This window comes from Ambystoma mexicanum, chromosome 11 (genome assembly GCF_040938575.1).
Source record: "Ambystoma mexicanum isolate Mex_15411 chromosome 11, UKY_AmexF1_1, whole genome shotgun sequence".
NCBI lineage: Eukaryota > Metazoa > Chordata > Amphibia > Caudata > Ambystomatidae > Ambystoma > Ambystoma mexicanum.
In genome coordinates, this window is record NC_090934.1 from 1,046,882,803 (window position 1) to 1,046,902,962 (window position 20,160).

The window sequence follows — 20,160 nt, forward strand, 5'->3', positions numbered from 1 at the left end:
GTGCTGCTAAATGTAGTGTGATGTGAGGTGCGCTCGAAAGTTGGAAGCATCGGATAATGGCTATGCACAATATGCTTTCTCCTAACCATCGAATGTTGGGCCTTTCGGTAAGGAATCTGGAAAAACACGTTTGCCAAAACATTCGGTTATTCGGGCGCCATTTTCCCTCAACGTCTTTGAAACATTGTAATGGAAGATGTCGTTCTACATGTGGATACATGTTTAGGCACAGCATAGTTTCCTGCGTTCAGACGTCGCATGCAGCAAGGGCAGGCAATATTTTGTGGCATTGGTCTTATTTTAATGGCCGTGCTCCCGCAATCACTTGCATTTGGTCCGGGCACTTAGAATCCCCTTTGCCCTATCTGGAATGCCTTTAGGTCCGGGATCAGGGGGGCATGCAGATGCGACCACGCTGCAGATTGTGGTCATGTAAGCTAAGGTCTTTGTGCCTTTCCAGCACAGCACAGACTTGCCATTGTATCATGTGCCATTGAACAGATCGCTACATCCAACAATAAATGCATGTCTTGCGTTTGCACAACTGTGGCGTGGGGCGCCTCGATTAGTGTCTGGCTGACAATGAAAGATACCAGCTGTTGCAAGCTGCCTATTCGAGGCGCTGGCCTGATGTGTGACTTGTCTACTATGCACCCTAAATTCGGCAGCACATGAGCTGCTGCCAGAGGAGACATCTCCCCTGTGTGTTGCTGCTGCCTATGGTTTCCCAAAAGAGTGTCATGTGATATCCAGTTGTGCAATCCTCTTGGATGTATGTTGCCTTTATGCCTGACAGGTGAATCACCCCATGTGCCAATCATTTCGTCTGTGGCCTGCGACGGACCAGGGGAGTTGCTAGGTCTGGAAAAGACCCGGGGCTAAACTGATGTCAGAACTGTTGGGACTGGGGGCTAGCTAGTCTTTTGGCTGTAGCTCCTGAGATTCTATCCGGGGCTACAACCAAAAGATCAGGGGCTATAGCCCCCTGAGCCCCCCCCTAGCAACGCCCCTGCGACGGACGATGATGATCACTGTGCACTTTGGGGAGAAATAGGCCTGGTGAGATGTGTATTGTAACATGCGTGATGGCTGGAGGAATGCCTTATTTCAGACATGCACAATGGCTGCATTCCTCCACATGTTTCCAGTCAACCTCCAAGTGTCAGAGTGACACCCTTCTCCCACGCAGGCTGCAGCAAATAGCATTGCTGTCTATGGCTCACACTTGAAATGTCATACCTATCACTTTCATGACTCTAATTTGCACAAGTGAGGAAGGACTAAAACACGTGTCTTCTGTGACAGTGATTTATTTGGTTTAAGTGCATTACAATGTGGAGAGGATGGTGGGTGGGAAATGCGCAGGGGCGTGATGAGTGTGCATGTTTACAGGTGGGGATGCATGTTGCAGTGTCCAGTGCGCGTTGGCAGGAGTTGGGGCAGAAGGTGGAAGGGGCGGAGGAGATAAAAGATGATGAGAAGAAAGAGATTTGTACTACGTCATTGTTGGCTGTTTCCTGGGACAGCTATGTCGATCCTGGGTGCAAGCTAACCCTGGAATTTGGGTTTCTTCCTCTCTTGAGGCTGCTGGCCCTTGGGACCGAGCAGCACTATGTGACCAGTTAGACTAAAGGGAGGCTGTGGCACAAGGTGGCATGCCAATGCCATCACAGACATTCCAAATGCCATCCTGTCCATTTGCCTGTTCTGTTGCGTCACCTGCTCCTCAAATGTATTCCCCACTCTCAGGAGTGTCTTGTCAAGTTGCCCCCACTCAGAGATGTTTTTATGGGAGGGCAAAAGGGACACTTGCCCAGGGCCCCCACCCTGGAGGGGGCCCCAGAGGGCTGCCGGATCTGAGGAAGTAAGATTCCATTGTTCACCAGTCTTAAATAGCACACGTCAGGCTATTTTATGGGGTGCTGCTGAGGCTCTAAACCCATTGCCTTTCTGTTTTGGCAAGTGCATACTGTCTTGATCAATTCATCATGTATTGCTTTCTCTGTTCACTGTGCTATACTAATGTGTTTGTTCCTTACTGCACACCTCTGTAGCATGCTTTCCTTCCTGTGGGAATTATGTTGATCATGTGCAATAGGCAACAGTGAAATGCATATTGATAAACTGAATGCCACAATAGTTCAGAAGTTAGCTCAGTGTGTGAAGCGCCCAATGCAGAGATATGTGTTCAAATGCAAAATTAGAATATCACTTTCCAGCAAGGCTGGCTGAGCCTTTCCTATGTCTGAAGTTTATAAACCTGCCTGCATATGTACTTGGTTTTGCAGAACAACATCTGCTATTGTCAGCAATGTACCTGCTCCAGATAGGTATTGCTATAAAATCTAACATATCCATATGGTGAAGGTCTAGAAATTGTTTTGTTCACATGAGGTGTTGTAAAACTCAGGCAATCGCCTCCAACAATGGCATAAACTGTTTGTTCAAGAGGTGAAAACGAACCCAAATTCAAGACTATGGAACAAAAGCGTTCATGCTGTATCCAGGATTTGCCAGCAGATGATACAGTGATCCTGGTCAAACCATCTAATATATCTTATATTACTGTGCTGTCTTCTGTGAGGTTTCCTTCTTGCATGCTGCTGGTATCGTTTAGCCCATTATTTGATCTTTCTTCTTTTGTCGGCCATTTGAGTGCAAGGGTTGGTGGACAGAAGAGAGCGGACCAGATGTTGCAGGCTTCAGGCAAGCATATATTAAGGTCTGCTTGTTTGACACAAAACACGGTTTGCTTTTTTGGTAAAAAACCAAAGGTTTTTATGCACGTTTATAAATGAAAATTTCACAAGCCATTGTTTTGGAAGTATTTCAAGCTTTAAAATACAAAAGACAAACTCAGATTAAATGTGTTAAATCACAACTATTGGTATGCTGGTACTTATATATTTCCCTTGATGATGGAGAGAATGAAGCTAGAATCATTCCCCTTTTGCATAACCCCCTTCTATAAAATTTTGTTTGAAAATGGTCATGTTTGGTAATGTGATTTGTGTACTTTCCAAGTCTGTTTTTATAAAATGAGATTGTTTTAGTTCATGTTAAGAACTGGAAGAAAAGTGTTCAAATGCAGAAATTTCAGAGTTGGCACAAATGCCAGCTTCAGCCCTTCACCCCTTAACCAATGTGTCTCCTGGGCATCTCATTTAATCATCTATTGCCTACCCTCTCAATATTGCCAGTCCCTAAACCTTTCAAAATTGCCAGCCCTTCAGAGTGATTTCCTCTTTCTCATGTTATGATCTTCTTAAAAGCCGTGAGCATATTTATATAGCGCACACCACAGGCATGTGTTCCTTTGATATATAATGGTAACACTATTTGAAAACCATATCCCACTTCTAATCTCAGTATGTCTGGATAACTAAACCTTCCTGATAGCTTCCAATCTGCATCCACTATCTATGCTACAGTATGTGTTGCATTCTCCTTCCTTCCAATTGGTGGTCTCTATCCATGCATGAACACTTTTGCATTCTGTTAGGCAGCTAATGTGAGTTCTCTGTCTATTATGGGTTACATGTACCTTTAACATACGTTCCTGCATTAATACTACAGGCTGCATACCTTCCTGGATGCTAATGATAAAAAGTATCCTGTATGTACGAGAACAGTAACCTCTTCAGTACTGCTAATGTTGGTCTTCAAATGCTACTTGTTTATAATTCTGATTAGAGCAAGAATGAAGAGGGTAAGGGGACTTAAAGGGAGTAAACTTTCTTATTATGCTGCAAGACAGCATATGAAGCTATAGGTTGTGAGCGCAACACGTGGGGTGTGGGGAGCACAACCAGTATTCTTGATCCCTTCCTTCCTTTGGTTTGGTGGAGGGGGGCCCAAAGATGTCCATGGCTAGGGCCCCAAAAGTGCTTAAGATGGCCCTGCCCCCATTGGTGACCAGGCCAGCTAACTCACGCTAGATAGACTCCCCGACATTGACTTTGGATTCTGCATTGCTCCCCTGATCCTTTAGTGATGGAGTAACCTATTGTTGCTGCTGTTGCAGGAAGAAGTTCAACAAGTCTGGTGAAGCCCTCCTGAATGGTCCTGTCGACTGGGTGGTAGTTGGCTTGCTTGGGGTGGTGTGGTTGCAGCAGCAGACATCCGTTGGCCTGGGTGGTGTCTGTGGAGAAGCATAGTGTGGAGCGTGGAGACTGCAGACGTGATGTGTGTTTGGCCTCTTCACTAGATGACACCTAAACTGCCAATAGTTGGGTAAGGGGGAAACAGATCTCAACAAGTACCTCTCGAGTCTCCTTCACTCCTGGAGGAACAAGTTGGATACCCTCACACCTCAAAGCTAAGGATACTACAGCAAAGATCATCAGTTGTTGAAGGGATGACATCCTCCTCCTCCTTCTCGTAAACCTTTCCAAAAGGCATTTGTCCCTGGATAGAGTGATGCTGTTGGCTCTCAACCCCAGACTCATCTGTGATGTCATCTGGGTCTCCATAATTTTCCATGACGTGCTTCTTCAGTTGACACAAATGAAAAACTGAGGCAATGAACGTTGTGTCAGTCCCTCACATAGTGCCTGATTCTGAGCTTGTGATAAAAGAAGCGACATTCTCCAATCCAGTTTCCAGCAACACCATTCTGAAGTGAGTGGAAGAAATGGAGGGGAGATGTTGTGCTTTCCAGCAGCAAAAGTTGCTTTAATCTTGAAAGAAACATGTGCTACAGTGGTACTGCAAGCATTGCTTAAAAGACTGCAATTTTTACAATTGAAGAACGTTTTCTTAACCTTTCATTAACTTAGAAATGTGGTGCTGCAGTATAACAAATGCAATTTTTGTAAAGGGAAAAAGTGTGCAGTAGAGTTTAACGGCAGCGCACAGGTGCCATATTTTAATTCTGTTTTGTGACATGCGATACGAGGGCTATTGGAAGGAGAATCCGCTCCCAGTGCCTGCCCTGCATTCCTGATGGTTACCAGGGCTGTTGTCAAGTCATAAATCAAGCACATGTAAAAGTCAAGGCTTTCATGCCAGGCCACCACATTTTCACTTTGACAGAATATGGTGCTTTTAAGGAAAGTGTTCTTTCTTCATGGGAGGACACTTTCCTACTTTTGCATGTACCTTAGAATCGGGCCCCTAGTGTGCTAGAAGTGACATGGTGTAGATACATGTTGGTACTGTGCCAGTGAGTGTGTTACAAGCTGTATGCAAAACCACTGACTAAACTGTTTCTCCAATAGTCGATACACATTAGTGGGCCCAATACATGCTTCTGTTGGTCCACAAGAACTGGGAACTGTGTTCTCCTTGCTTGTCATGAACCGTAGCAGAGCACCAGGAATTCACTCATAAAGCCTTCAAGTATATTCAGCCAGCACTAGTAGGAAATGGACAGCGAGAGTTGTTGGTTGGTGTGAGCTCCTGTATACTGAATGCAATTGCCCCTGCCAACATGGCCGCCAAGTTAGGACTTGGCTTGATATCTAAGATGGCCCCCAAGTTGCCCATATTTTAAGTATTCCTGGTGGTCTAGTGGAAAGATGCAGCCCAGCGCCATTATAAACTCACCCTTGGCCACACCCAATGCTTAGTGTTTTTTCTTCCCTTAGCAGTAGCAAGTGGTGTAATGCTTGCTGTCATTCCTGCTTCACGTGCCTTGTGCATTTTCCCTGCAGCCGGTTACAACTCACCTGTTCCTGGCCTCCGGTACGTCACTTGTTCTCCGGAGCTGCTTGCAGGCTTAATACTTACCTGGAATGAGCTCTGACAGCAACTTCAGCTTCTGCTTCTTCTCACATGTACCGATCTTGAACGCTATTCAGTCCATCGCAGCGTTTCGTCTGCACCAGGAAGCAAGGACAAAACAAAGCAGTAAGCTTGGATCTTATAACATTAACGCTACATAGAATATTGCATACCGGATAGTACGCTTCAACGTTTGCGCACAGCTGACGATCCGTTCCTACTCCGGAGTCTCCAAAAACTCAATTTGCTCTGCACTGTGGCAAGCGCTCATCTGCATTCGCCGTAGCTGCAAGATATATCACAAAAGGGGCATCAGTTAAAAGCAGAAAACAACATGCGCTCTGCACAACTCAAGAAGTAAAGCCTGAAAACTATACAATGATAAAGACATAACAAACTCTTAAGAACGTTAACAGACATTGAGGAAGCTCTGCATTATCACACAACAACGCAAAGACTTACCGTTACGAATACTTACCTTGCCTTGAGGAGCATCTTGTGCTCTGCAGCCGGACTGTGCCACTGCCATCCAGCGAAGCAACTGGACCAGATGTTACCTTTTAAAGACAATCATCAGCAATAGTAAATGTGAGCCCAGGTCCCACAGTCACATAAATCCAAGGAGCAGTGAAGGGAGGTGGGGGGAAAGGTGAGGCAACAGGAACTAACGTATTGCTCTTGCTCAGGGAACACAGACCAAATAAACAGTTTCAACCTCATGTCCTACAAATGCCTTTACGTTAAAATTAACCAATACCTTGGAACATTGCCAGATTATAAGCATTAGCATTCATTGGTAAGTTTTAGATTTTATACAACTGAAGCATTTTTGGTGTTCAAACGCAAATCACACACACAGCGCTTTGTATATTTAGTTTCCCTGTACAGTGGACATTTCTGGCAGTTTTGAAATCACAGCAGACTTTTGATACTACTTTGGATTGATAAAACCATTGTTTCTTCTTCTCCCAAAGCACTACAAAATTGTTCTTTTCTCAGAGTCACGTCCTCACTCTCAGGAGAAAGTGTGCATTTTTCAATTAGAAATACAATTGGTTTAATTTAACCCAGCACTTCTCTACTTGGCACCAAAAAACCCAACTTCAGTTACATTCAGCACCCTTCTGCTGAAAGACCAGATCTTTGGAGTGGTGACTGTTAGGTATTTCATTTTTAGGCAAGGACTGAGGCTGACAAGAAAACTAGGTGTACCCAATTACTTTAATGACTATGGGCCTAATCACGAGTTGGGCAGTATCCTGGCTCGGATACTGCCCAACTTCATTTATGTTAGCACCCACCCATCCAACGGTATTACAGCAGGATCATGGGTTGAGTTCTAAAAGTTATTCGCCATTCCCCATAGGATCCACTATACCTGATGGGGAATTTTTGAAGCGCATTACTGAGCTGGGGCTAAACAGGCCACACTCATGATTGGGCAGACTCTTAAATGCAGTGCTAATGCCAATACAGGTGCATTTATGGGCTAACACCCAGCTTCTGATGAGGCCCTAAAACTTGAATTTGCACTAGGGAAGAGGGCAGATGTTTAAAACTCCTCCAAGCTCCCCCTGCATCAATCGGTATGGGAGCTCATAACATTATTATTCATTAAAATATGCTAGGAGTCTACTCATTTGCCCCCCACCCACTATTAAGGGAAAGATATTAGGTCGAGCAGATCCCCCACACACTTGCTTCGGAAATCTCTGATTTTGGTGCTCAGGAAAGTCAGCAGGGCTCCAAATAGAGAGACAGGACAGGGACTTCATAATCCACAATGAGTCAGGGATATTCTCCAGACTAATTTGCTTTATTCAGCCTCTGTCCCCTTTCCTGGTGTGGGTCGCAGCCAGCTTCAGTATTTCCCATTTGCTCTCTTCCCAGGCAAAGTTAATCCTGCAGCAATTGTTAGTCCTTCCACACAGATAATATTCAGGCAGTTATCTCAGGATCACCAAGATGGTTTTTCTCCTTGAAGACTTTTAGGCAGTCCTCACCTTCCCCATGGTTTGAGGCCTTTTTACCCTCTAAGCTACACCTCCAAAATATAAAAAAATAGAAGGTGCCAGTTTTTTGGGTCTGACATTTAATGGAGATGTATCCCCTTCACCTCCCCAAGTGCCAACCCATCTCTGCTGATAGGGTCTTGTAGTTCTGAAGTTAAATTGATAGGACAGATCTTCACACCTACTAGCATTTTCAATTCAACAATTTTTTTACACATGTAGTTTCACACTGAAAAAGCTTTACATGATAAAACATGTTTGCTTTACAAATAAACATCTCAACATATATATTTCTGCGTTCCTCTACTCATCATTGTCTCATTAAATGTATACCCATGTCAGCAGGATGTTGAATGTGTGAACTGTGTTATTCTGCCATTTACAGAGAATTAATAAAGGTTAGTGTTACCAAACTTTACAGACATTTACATGACTCCCAAATCTACAACCCCCTTGCCCCAATGTTGGTCTTGCAACATTTCCTGAGAAGCTACCATCACATTTTGGTTTATAACAGGTTTTGATGAATGTTGCGACAACACAACCCTCTTGTAATAAGCTTTACAATGACACCTGAATAGCCTCTGTGAGACTTATCGTTGCTGAGAAAACCCCCAAAGTATGATTCTATGTACACTCATATTGGCCTGGCTTAATTATATGCATATGTTTCAGTTTCTTTGTCCTCTTGTTTTCATTTCTCTTAGAACATGTATTCCAGGCCTCTCTGCTCTCTGTTGACAAAATATTGGTATATAAAAAAAATCATTCTTCTGAAGTCAAATGCCAGGCAAAGGGATACTGAAGATATTTTATCTCCCTGGCCAAATGGGTCTCCGGTCTCATGTGACAATCTTGATTGCAGGCCACCCCCATGTCAGTCCAGGGATGGTCCACACAATGTTTTGAATTTTGTGGATTTTACAAAGTTAAACCCACTTAACAGCAATCTCTCTGTTTATCCAGCACACCAATAAATGTCTCTGTCATGCATGAACACAGCTTCTCTCTGGCCCTGAAACTTCAAATCAATTGTCTTTCAGGTGGAGAGGCTGAACAGATCTGATAGGGGAAGGTGAAAACATCCCAGGGCTGACCATTCCTTTTCCAAGCGGAAGAAACTTGCACTTTGACTGTTACATTTATTTTTACAAATATGGCCTTCTATTTATTTTTAATTCATTGTATCACGACATCACTGTTCAAGGCTCTTTTCATTATATATTAATTTTGCGAAGGGAACATTTTTCTCCATATATTTATTTCTAGCTGCAAAATGCACTCACCTTTTGACATCACAGTTTCTATTTTGGCAAATACCAATTTCCAGGTACAATAATCCTTTAATTTTTCTTGGCCTTGAATTTCGCATGCAAGGCCAATTTTGTAAGTGCATTTTTTAGTCCACTAGGCACCTTAACAGTGTTGAAGTTTTGAGGCTGGCTTTTTCATCTCCCAGTGTGCCTTTCCATGAGAAGAATGTATTTCAGCACATTAGGGCCTCTACAGTACACATAATGGTCCATGGCCACAAGCCCATGCTGACTATTACTTTTTGAGATTTGTTACATGTCAATGCAATGTTCATCGGATCAGGGCTTGTCTTCAAGGATGGCCGTACTTTCAGCAGGTGAAAATGTCGAATTTTAGGACACATTTTACAGCAGGAATTCAATAGAATTAAAGGATTTATAGGTTGATCGCAACATATAATATCTCAGAAACAGTCAACTAATCTGCTGTGCTACCTTGCAGCACTGCTTTGGGAACTGGTACTCAATTTAAAAAAAAATAAGCATTGCACGTGGATCCCTGATAATGCTCAAAGTCACTGCACTACCAACAGCACAGTTTATGTACCTGGCTTAAAGGCCTTCTCCCATGTTTTATGTCGAGCAATATTGATACTGCCTGTGGGCTCATTTGGGAAGTGAACAATGTATAGTCTATGCTTTTTACATTTTCTACACCATGGAACATACCAATATGCAAAATATCTGGTTTGTAGCATGCTGGTAAGCATGCTTAACATTTTGAATAGACACACACACACATTTCAACACATTGCCCTTTCTTTATAGAGAGATTCATTGTGGTCTTCCCTCTTTGTATTACAACACCTCTCATGAGAAAATCTTATGTGGTGAAAACTGAACTGATATTGAAATTCTGCAAATTACATGGCCACGGTAGTGGCCATGTAGTTATGGTTAAGTTGCTGTTTCCATAGGAAGAGCACTTTTTGGGCAGCTTATAACTTCGCTCCCCCTGGACGAATCCTCACCAAACTTTGCAAAAAAAAGTATATGGCCCACTCTGAATTCTTTTGCAAAGCTTGGTGAGGATACGTCCATGGGGGGCAAAGTTATAAGGGGGGACCCAAAACTTTTTTTCCCCCATAGACTGAATGGGGAAAAAACTTTGCTCGCGCCTACAGCCCAAACCGCTGGATGGATTTTCACCAAATGAAGCAGCAGCTCGGTCGCAAAAGCGTGCTTTTGCAAATTTGGTGAAAATCCATCGAGTAGTTTTTTTTAAAATGACCAAAAAGTAGGTACAAAAAAAAATAGTGATATCTGTGTTCGGTCCGCGGACACATTTCCCTGTTCGCTCAGCGGACAGTGTCCTGATTGGCCGAGTGGCTTACATCATGTCTGCGGACCTACGGCATGTTCACTGATTGGACGGTGTTAAGCGTGAAGCGCGTCAGATTTTCGGTAGCGCCCGCCATCTTGGATTCACTGACGTCCGCGGACAGCGCGGTGAAAGTTTGTTCAAAATGTGTATTTAGTAGAGTGTGTTGTTGTGTAGGAGTGTTTGGGGAGGATGGGAGGGTTTGAGGTTAAATGTTGTGCTTTTTTATGTGGTAGACGTTATTTTTGTGTTCGATTTGTCTGCAGACATCAATGGTGTTCTGAAATGTTCTAAATAAACTGAATGGGTGGTGTTCTGAGGACTCAATATGTGTCAGTTTTGTTCGCAAGTAAGCTGAAACTGTTCCAAGAACACACGCGGTGTCCTGAAATGTCCGGAAAAAAAAATAAAATGTTCTGAGGACGCTGTTCGTTCGTTGTCAATCGCGGTGTCCTGAAATGTTCGTAGGGGGTTTCCTGAAGACGCTGTCTGTATTGTTCTCTGGCAAGTTGATTGTGTTCTAAGAACACTTGTGGTGTCCTGAAATGTTCGCAAATTAACAAAATGGGGGTGTTATGAGGACGCTGTCCGTATTGTTTGTTGTCAAGTTGAAAGTGTTTTAAGAACTCTTGCGTGTCCTGAATTGTTGGTAGGGGGTGTCCTGAAGACCCTGTCCATATTGTTCTCTGGCAAGTTGAAAGTGTTCTAAGAACTCTTGCGGTGTCCTGAAATGTTTGCAAATAAACAAAATGGGGGTGTGTTCTAAGAACTCACGCGGTGTCCTGAATTGTTGGTAGGGGGTGTCCTGAAGACCCTGTCCGTATTGTTCTCTGGCAAGTTGAAAGTGTTCTAAGAACACTGGCGGTGTCCTGAAATGTTCGCAAAACCAAAAATGGGGGTGTTCTGAGGATGCTGTCCATATTGTTCGTTGTCAAGTTAAAAGTGTTCTAAGAACTCTCGCAGTGTTCTGATAAGTTAGTAGGGGGTGTTCTGAAGACGCTGTCCGTATTGTTCAATGGCAAGTTGAATGTGTTCTAAGAACTCTCGTGGTGTCCTGAAATGTTCGTAAATAAACAAAATGGGGGTGTGCTGAGGACGCTGTCCGTATTGTTCGTTGTCAAGTTGAAAGTGTTCTAAGAACTCTGGTGGTGTCCTGAAATGTTCGCAAATAAAGAAAATGGGGGTGTTCTGAGAACGCTGTCCGTATTGTTCGTTGTCAAGTTGTAAGTGTTCTAAGAACTCTCGCGGTGTCCTGAAATGTTCATAGGGGGTGTCCTGAAGACGCTGTCCGTATTGTTCTCGCCCAAGTTGAAAGTGTTCTAAGAACTCTCGCGTTGTCCTGAAATTTTCGCAAATAAACAAAATGGGGGTGTGTTCTAAGAACTCACCCGGTGTCCTGAAATGTTCGTAGGGGGTGTCCTGAAGACGCTGTCCGTATTGTTCTGTGGCAAGCTGAATGTGTTCTAAGAACACTCGCAGTGTCCTGAAATGTTCGCAAAAACAAAATGGGGGTGTTCTGAGGACGCTGTCCATATTGTTCATTGTAAAGTTGAAAGTGTTCTAAGAACTCTCGTGGTGTCCTGAACTGTTCGGAAATAAAGAAAATGGGGGTGTTCTGAGAACGCTGTCCGTATTGTTTGTTGTCAAGTTGAAAGTGTTCTAAGAACTCTCGCGGTGTCCTGAAATGTTTGTAGGGGGTGTCCTGAAGACGCTGTCCGTATTGTTCTCTGGCAAGTTGAAAGTGTTCTAAGAACTCTCGCAGTGTCCTGAAATGTTCGCAAATAAACAAAATGAGGGTGTGTTCTAAGAACTCACACGGTGTCCTGAAATGTTTGTATGGGGTGTCCTGAAGATGCTGTCCGTATTGTTCTCTGGCAAGTTAAAAGTGTTCTAAGAACTCTCGCGGTGTCCTGAAATGTTCGCAAATAAACAAAATGGGGGTGTGTTCTAAGAACTCATGCGGTGTCCTGAAATGTTCGTAGGGGGTCTCCTGAAGACGCTGTCCGTATTGTTCTGTGAACAGCTGAATGTGTTCTAAGAACACTCGCGGTGTCCTGAAATGTTCGCAAAAACAAAATGGGGGTGTTCTGAGGACGCTGTCCGTATTGTTCGTTGTCAAGTTGAAAGTGTTCTAAGAACTCTTGCGGTGTTCTGAAATGTTCGTAGGGGGTGTTCTGAAGACGCTGTCCGTATTGTTCGATGGCAAGTTGAATGTGTTCTAAGAACTCTCGCAGTGTCCTGAAATGTTTGCAATTAAACAAAATGGGGGTGTTCTGCGGACGCTGTCCGTATTGTTCATTGTAAAGTTGAAAGTGTTCTAAGAACTCTCGTGGTGTCCTGAACTGTTCGGAAATAAAGAAAATGGGGGTGTTCTGAGAACGCTGTCCGTATTGTTCGTTGTCAAGTTGAAAGTGTTCGAAGAACTCTCGCGGTGTCCTGAAATGTTTGTAGGGGGTGTCCTGAAGACGCTGTCCGTATTGTTCTGTGGCAAGCTGAAAGTGTTCAAAGAACTCTCGCGGTGTCCTGAAATGTTCGTAGGGGGTGTCCTGAAGACGCTGTCCGTATTGTTCTCTGGCAAGTTGAAAGTGTTCTAAGAACTCTCGCGGTGTCCTGAAATGTTCGCAAATAAACAAAATGGGGGTGTGTTTTAAGAACTCATGCGGTGTCCTGAAATGTTCGTAGTGGGTGTCCTGAAGACGCTGTCCGTATTGTTCTGTGGCAAGCTGAAAGTGTTCTAAGAACTCTCGCTGTGTCCTGAAATGTTCGTAGGGGGTGTCCTGAAGACGCTGTCCGTATTGTTCTCTGGCAAGTTGAAAGTGTTCTAAGAACTCTCGTGGTGTCCTCAAATGTTCGCAAATAAACAAAATGGGGGTGTGTTTTAAGAACTCACGCGGTGTCCTGAAATGTTCGTAGGGGTGTCCTGAAGACGATGTCCGTATTGTTTTCTGGCAAGTTGAAAGTGTTCTAAGAACTCTGGCGGTGTCCTGAAATGTTCGCAAATAAACAAAATGGGGGTGTGTTCTAAGAACTCACGCAGTGTCCTGAAATGTTCGTAGGGGGTGTCCTGAAGACGCTGTCCGTATTTTTCTGTGGCAAGCTGAAAGTGTTCTAAGAACTCTCACGGTGTCCTGAAATATTCGTAGGGGGTGTCCTGAAGACGCTGTCTGTATTGTTCTCTGGCAAGTTGAAAGTGTTCTAAGAACTCTCGCGGTGTCCTGAAATGTTCGCAAATAAACAAAATGGGGGTGTGTTCTAAGAACTCACACGGTGTCTTGAAATGTTCGTAGGGGGTGTCCTGAAGACGCAGTCCGTATTGTTCTGTGGCAAGCTGAAAGTGTTCTAAGAACTCTCGCGGTGTCCTGAAATGTTCGTAAATAAACAAAATGGGGGTGTTCTGAGGATGCTGTACGTATTGTTCGTTGTCAAGCTGAAAGTGTTCTAAGAACTCTCGTGTGGTCCTGAAATGTTCGCAAATAAAGAAAATGGGGGTGTTCTGAGAACGCTGTCCGTATTGTTCGTTGTCAAGTTGTAAGTGTTCTAAGAACTCTCGCGGTGTCCTGAAATGTTCATAGGGGGTGTCCTGAAGACGCTGTTCGTATTGTTCTCGGCCAAGTTGAAAGTGTTCTAAGAACTCTCGCGGTGTCCTGAACTTTTCGAAAATAAACAAAATGGGGGTGTGTTCTAAGAACTCACCCGGTGTCCTGAAATGTTCGTAGGGGGTGTCCTGAAGACGCTGTCCGTATTGTTCTGTGGCAAGCTGAAAGTGTTCTAAGAACTGTTGCGGTGTCCTGAAATGTTCATAGGGGGTGTCCTGAAGACGCTGTCCGTATTGTTCTCTGGCAAGTTGAAAGTGTTCTAAGAACTCTCTGGTTGTCCTGATATTTTCGCAAATAAACAAAATGGGGGTGTGTTCTAAGAACTCACACAGTGTCTTGAAATGTTCGTAGGGGGTGTCCTGAAGACGCAGTCCGTATTGTTCTGTGGCAAGCTGAAAGTGTTCTAAGAACTGTTGCGGTGTCCTGAAATGTTCGTAGGGGGTGTCCTGAAGATGCTGTCTGTATTGTTCTCTGGCAAGTTGAAAGTGTTCTAAGAACTCTCGCGGTGTCCTGAAATGTTCGCAAATAAACAAAATTGGGGTGTGTTCTAAGAACTCACGCAGTGTCCTGAAATGTTCGTAGGGGGTGTCCTGAAGACGCTGTCCGTATTGTTCTGTGGCAAGCTGAATGTGTTCTAAGAACACCCGCGGTGTCCTGAAATGTTCGCAAAAACAAAATGGGGGTGTTCTGAGGACACTGTCCGTATTGTTCGTTGTCAAGTTGAAAGTGTTCTAAGAACTCTTGCGGTGTTCTGAAATGTTCGTAGGGGGTGTTCTGAAGACGCTGTCCGTATTGTTCGATGGCAAGTTGAATGTGTTCTAAGAACTCTCGCAGTGTCCTGAAATGTTTGCAATTAAACAAAATGGGGGTGTTCTGAGGACGCTGTCCGTATTGTTCATTGTAAAGTTGAAAGTGTTCTAAGAACTCTCGTGGTGTCCTGAACTGTTCGGAAATAAAGAAAATGGGGGTGTTCTGAGAACGCTGTCCGTATTGTTTGTTGTCAAGTTGAAAGTGTTCTAAGAACTCTCGCGGTGTCCTGAAATGTTTGTAGGGGGTGTCCTGAAGACGCTGTCCGTATTGTTCTCTGGCAAGTTTGTATTTGTATTTTGTATTTATTTTATTTATAACGCGCAACCCGCAGGCCCAAGGGCATCAGGACGCAATTTGTAAGGTTACAGAAATGCATAGATAAGGGAGTCACGATGCATGAATTTACAAAGGAATGACATTATATGATATGAACAGGACATTAAGTACACGTAAACACAAGGGGGTTCTGGGAGTTTCTCTACTACCGGCCTATATCCCGGGTTAGAGTCTCAACCAGAGTTTTAGCTCACCATCCTTTCACAGAAGAGAGAGTAAGCAGGTCAGAGAGAGTAAGACAGAGGCGCTGTGTGGGACTTAAGGCAGGTCAAAAAGCCAGGATCTGGTATTGGCTTTGAAAGTGTGAAAAGACTCTTCCGCTCTGATAGTAACAGTGAGAGAATTCCAGAGCTTGGAAGCTAGGACCGGGAAGCTTGAACCCCCTGCTTTTTGCAGTTTAAATCTAGGGATTGCTAAGCAATGGGACTGGGCAGTTCTTACTGGACGGGAGGTCGAGTGTCGCAACAGTCGACTGCCGAGGTAGATGGGGGCCTTGTTGGCCACACATTTGTGCGTAATGGCGAGTGCTTTGAGTGAGATTCTTTGCTTGACAGGTAGCCACTTTAACTTTGATCTGGTTTCTGAGATATGGTGGTTACGAGGGATGTTTAAGGCGGCACGAATGGCATTGTGTTGGGTAGTTTGGAGTTTATTTAAGTTCTCTTGACTAGTGCCCAGGTAGAGAGCACTGCATTAGTCAATTTTAGCCATGATGAGGGTTCTTGCTAGTGTGACACTGTTGGAGGTGGTAAGGAAAGGTCTGCAGGCTGCAATGAGTTTGCATGTGTATGCTGACGCAGATCTGACAGCATTCGTTTGTCGGGTTAATGATAGCGTAGCGTCAAGGTAGAACCCTAATGTTTTAGTGTCTTTTGAAACTCGAATGCTATTGCCATCTATAGTGAAAGATTGGTATGCCGGTTCAAGTCTGCTCAGGCGTTGTGCAGTGCCCAAAATGAGAAGCTCTGTCTTATCAAAGTTGAGGCATAGCTGGTGTTGGGCCATCCAGGTTTGTATAACGAGGTAGACATCATTAAGGGCCTTGGTGTCAGCCAGATAATCACCAGTAATGGGGATGAGTATCTGGGTGTCATCCGCATAATTAGTGTAGGAGACACCCAGATAGTCAAGCACATCAAAGAGTGGTTTTGTGAAGATGTTATAGAGTGTGGGTGACATACAAGAGCCCTGAGGTACGCCGCAGTGAATTGGGGAAGGGTCGGCAGCTGCGGATGGGGCAAAGACTCTCATGGATCTGTTGCTCAAAAAGGATTTGATCCATGCTGCAACGGAGGATGAGAAGTTGGCCGCGGTGTGGAGGTGCTTGCAAAGGATCTGGTGATTAACCAAATCAAAAGCGGCCGAGAGGTCGAGAAGTAGTAGCATTGCTAGCTTACCCTGATCCTTTAGGACTTCGATTTGGGTTTTGAGGTCTATTAACGCAGTCTCCGTCCCGTGTCTGGAGCGGAATCCAGATTGTCGTAGACCTAGCATGTTATTGGATTCCAGGTAGTTTTGAATCTGAAGGTACGCAGCACGGTCTAGAATCTTAAGCAGAAATGGTACTGTTGTGATGGGTCGGAAATTAGTAGGAATGCTTGGGTCGAGGGAAGGTTTTTTGAGCAAAGGGATCACCCAAGCATCCTTCAGGTTATCTGGGACAATACCAGTTTTGAATGACGAGTTAATGAAGGCAGTGATAAATGGGGCCAGCTCATGCGCCGAGTCCTTGATAATAGGGGCTGGGCATGGATCACCTTGGCAGTTGGAGGGTTTAATTCTGAGAATTATGTTTTCTACCTCGACGACGGTGAGCGGTGAGAATGTAAATGGTGTGGTGTTAGTAGTGACTAGAGTGGGTGCCTTGGCAGGGGAGAGAGCACGGTTATCGCGCTTCAGGTTGTCCTGTTTATCTTTAATTTTCGCTTGTAGTGAGGACATTTTGTTTAGTAAGGCTGCTTGGATGTTGGCACACCATTTGCTATCTTTCAAGCAGGTGTAAGGGGGGGCGACTGGAGTTTCAAGCTCTTTTAAGATTTTGAAAAGTTCCTTAGTGTTCGAGTCAGCTTGCATAATGCGGTTGTTGAGGGATTCCTTTTTTGCAGTGATGATAGCATCTTTATAGAAGAGTGAGGCAAGAAGGAAACCATCTTTGTGCTCGTCAGATGGATGGCTTTTCCATCGATTTTCAGCACAGCGTTTCGCTTTGCGGAGAGTTCTTAACTGTGGGGTGAACCATGAGTTAAGGTAAGCTTGTAATTTGGCCTTCCTAAGTTTGATAGGTGCTATGGAGTCAATAGCTGTTAGCATAGTTTGGTTGTACGTGTCTGCTAAGGATGTAGGGTCAGGGCAGGTGTTGATGGCTGCATCAAGAGCTGGGAGTAGCAGCGGGAGGAGTTTCTCCTTAGTTATATCTTTTTTGCTTCTAGTCGGGAGTGCTGGGGCTATTGGAGTCGAGATGCGTGGGGATGCTTCAATGTTAAAGGTTATGACGTGGTGGTCAGACCATAAGCAAGGGGTGTTGCTAAGAACCTTAATGTTTCAATTGGAGCCAGCTAACCAATCAAGTACTCTACCTTTGATATGGGTAGGTTCTTGGATGTACAAAGTGAGGCCAAGATCAGTTAGTATGTTCTCCACGTCAGTTGCCACAGGATCCTTTAGGTCTCCAAGACCTAAGTTAAGGTCGCCTAGGACGATAGTTTGTGATTTGTTTTTAGTATTGTCCAGAAGGAGGGTGGAGACTTCACTGGCAAAGGACAGTGCCGGACCCGGAGGTCTGTAAATGAGGTGCACAGTGGCCGTTTGATTGGGGGTGAGTGCTAATTTGACTGACAGCAGCTCAGCAGATGCCAGTTTGGCATCAGGTATCACTCTTAGGTCGAGCGCATTTTTGTGGATGAGGGCTACACCCCCACCTCTACAGTGGGTAGTGGGGCGGTCACATCGTGTGATGCCGTAGTCAGGCGGTAGAGCCAGCGCTAGTAAGGGGCCAGAAGCAGCATGAAGCCAGGTTTCGGATTTAGCTAGGAAGTTTGGTCAGATGTGGTGATAAGGTCAGCTATGTCTAGTGCATGTGCAGTGAGGGATCTGGCGTTAATAAGGGCACCCTTAAACATGGGCAGTTTAACCTCTGTAGTTGTGGATTTGCAAGTGGTAATGATAGGCGGTGAACCAAGTGGAGGTAGTAAGGTTTGCTTCGAGACATTGTTACGGGAGTGACGTAGGCGAAATCTGGTGCCTAGTCTCTTATTTCTAAGAAGGAAGGGGCAAGGTTGGTTGGGTGTAGGTTTCTTAACGAAGTGTTCTAGCCAGAGTGCAGGGTCATTAAGGTATTGGTTGATCTGTCCTCCAGCAAAGGCTGCCGGGCTCATTCTAAGCGACACCATAAGTCGTAGGGAAGCTAGACTGAGAGAGGGATGATCAGGTTTAAAAGTGGAAGGAGAGCACTAATGTACATGATGATCGTCCTAGTTACCTGCGTAGGAGGGAGAAAGCCCGGGGGGCACTGCAATCTAATGCATAAATAGGGGTCACCAGGATTTGATTTAGCAATGAAGGCAGAACGGCACACCAACATAAGTAGGGACACCTACATTCGATTTATCAGTGAAAGACAGAACGGCACATCAATCTAATGCATAAATAGGGGTCACCTAGATTAAAATTTAGCAATGGAGGCAGAAAGGCCTAGGCATAAGGTGCAACACACTTCAACTGCGGTCAGGAAGTGACCATAAGGTACAACACATTTCAAATGCGGTCAGGAGGCGACCAAAGGGTATAATGCAACACACAGGCACTTTTGGTCTCACATTAACTAGAATGCATCAATGCAGCTGAGAATGGGGCTACATATTAAGAGAGCACACATATTGAGTGGCGTGCATCTGGGCACAGTTCAAAGTCATGTCTGGAGACAAGAGGTGGCACAGTAAATGCAGAATATGGCAATGGGAACATAGGAGACACAGTGGGATCAAGCTTTGAATATCATGAAAGCTTACAGTGAGACGTATATTGAGGCACAGAGTCAGAGGACAGACGGGATAGCGTTCCAGTATGCTTGAAGGGTGCAGATAAGATGTAGGTAAAGTTTGTTGGACATGCGCTTCGTAATAGCAGCACTTACCTTGTTGCTGACAGGGAAGTGGGGCCAGGAAGCAGGGTGCTCGCCTGGTGTTCAAGAGGGGTAGGGCAGGTCCTGGAGCTCCTAATACTGCAATATTCGAGTGCTGAGCGATACGAGTCTAGCGACGGCTGGCGTACGGCTGGTGACAGGCTGTGGACAGGTTTCAGCCTTCTCTCGGTGGCCTTCCTGAGGGGGGCCGGCTTTCGCCTGCCGGCGGCTGATTGGGCACTTTCTAGCCCGGTTAGCCAATGGCAGGGGGTGAGCCTCCGGATGGGTGTAGAGAGGGGAAGATGGGTACCTACTGCATCCCGGCGGCCATCTTGAAGCGGGCGTCCTCGTGCTTCAGTGGCTCAGGGCTTGCAAAAATAAACAGCGAGCGGTGCGTGGTGTTTTCTTTTCAAGATTGGATCAATTTCGAGTGGTGTGCTTTTAAATGCGCACATTTAGCCGCATTTTGAAGATTAAATGCAGGAGGTCGGCGATACTTAGGATAAGCCTGCGGGCTTACCTAGTGGACAGAGGAAGCTCCTGCTTCTCCTCTGCATCTGGGGCACTGCTCCTGCAGCGTCGATGGGAGCTCCTGCTCCAGGGTGGGTTCTAAGTTGAAAGTGTTCTAAGAACTCTCGCAGTGTCCTGAAATGTTCGCAAATAAACAAAATGAGGGTGTGTTCTAAGAACTCACGCGGTGTCCTGAAATGTTTGTACGGGGTGTCCTGAAGACGCTGTCCGTATTGTTCTCTGGCAAGTTAAAAGTGTTCTAAGAACTCTCGCTGTGTCCTGAAATGTTCGCAAATAAACAAAATGGGGGTGTGTTCTAAGAACTCATGCAGTGTCCTGAAATGTTCGTAGGGGATCTCCTGAAGACGCTGTCCGTATTGTTCTGTGGCAAGCTGAATGTGTTCTAAGAACACTCGCG

General features: G+C 45.0%; 1 long non-coding RNA gene across 1 annotated transcript in view; it reads right to left on the minus strand.

Moving 5' to 3' along the window:
- LOC138504076 (uncharacterized) overlaps nucleotides 1-20,160 on the minus strand; it is a 110,694-nt gene that overhangs the window by 3,988 nt on the left and 86,546 nt on the right. The window lies entirely within an intron of this gene.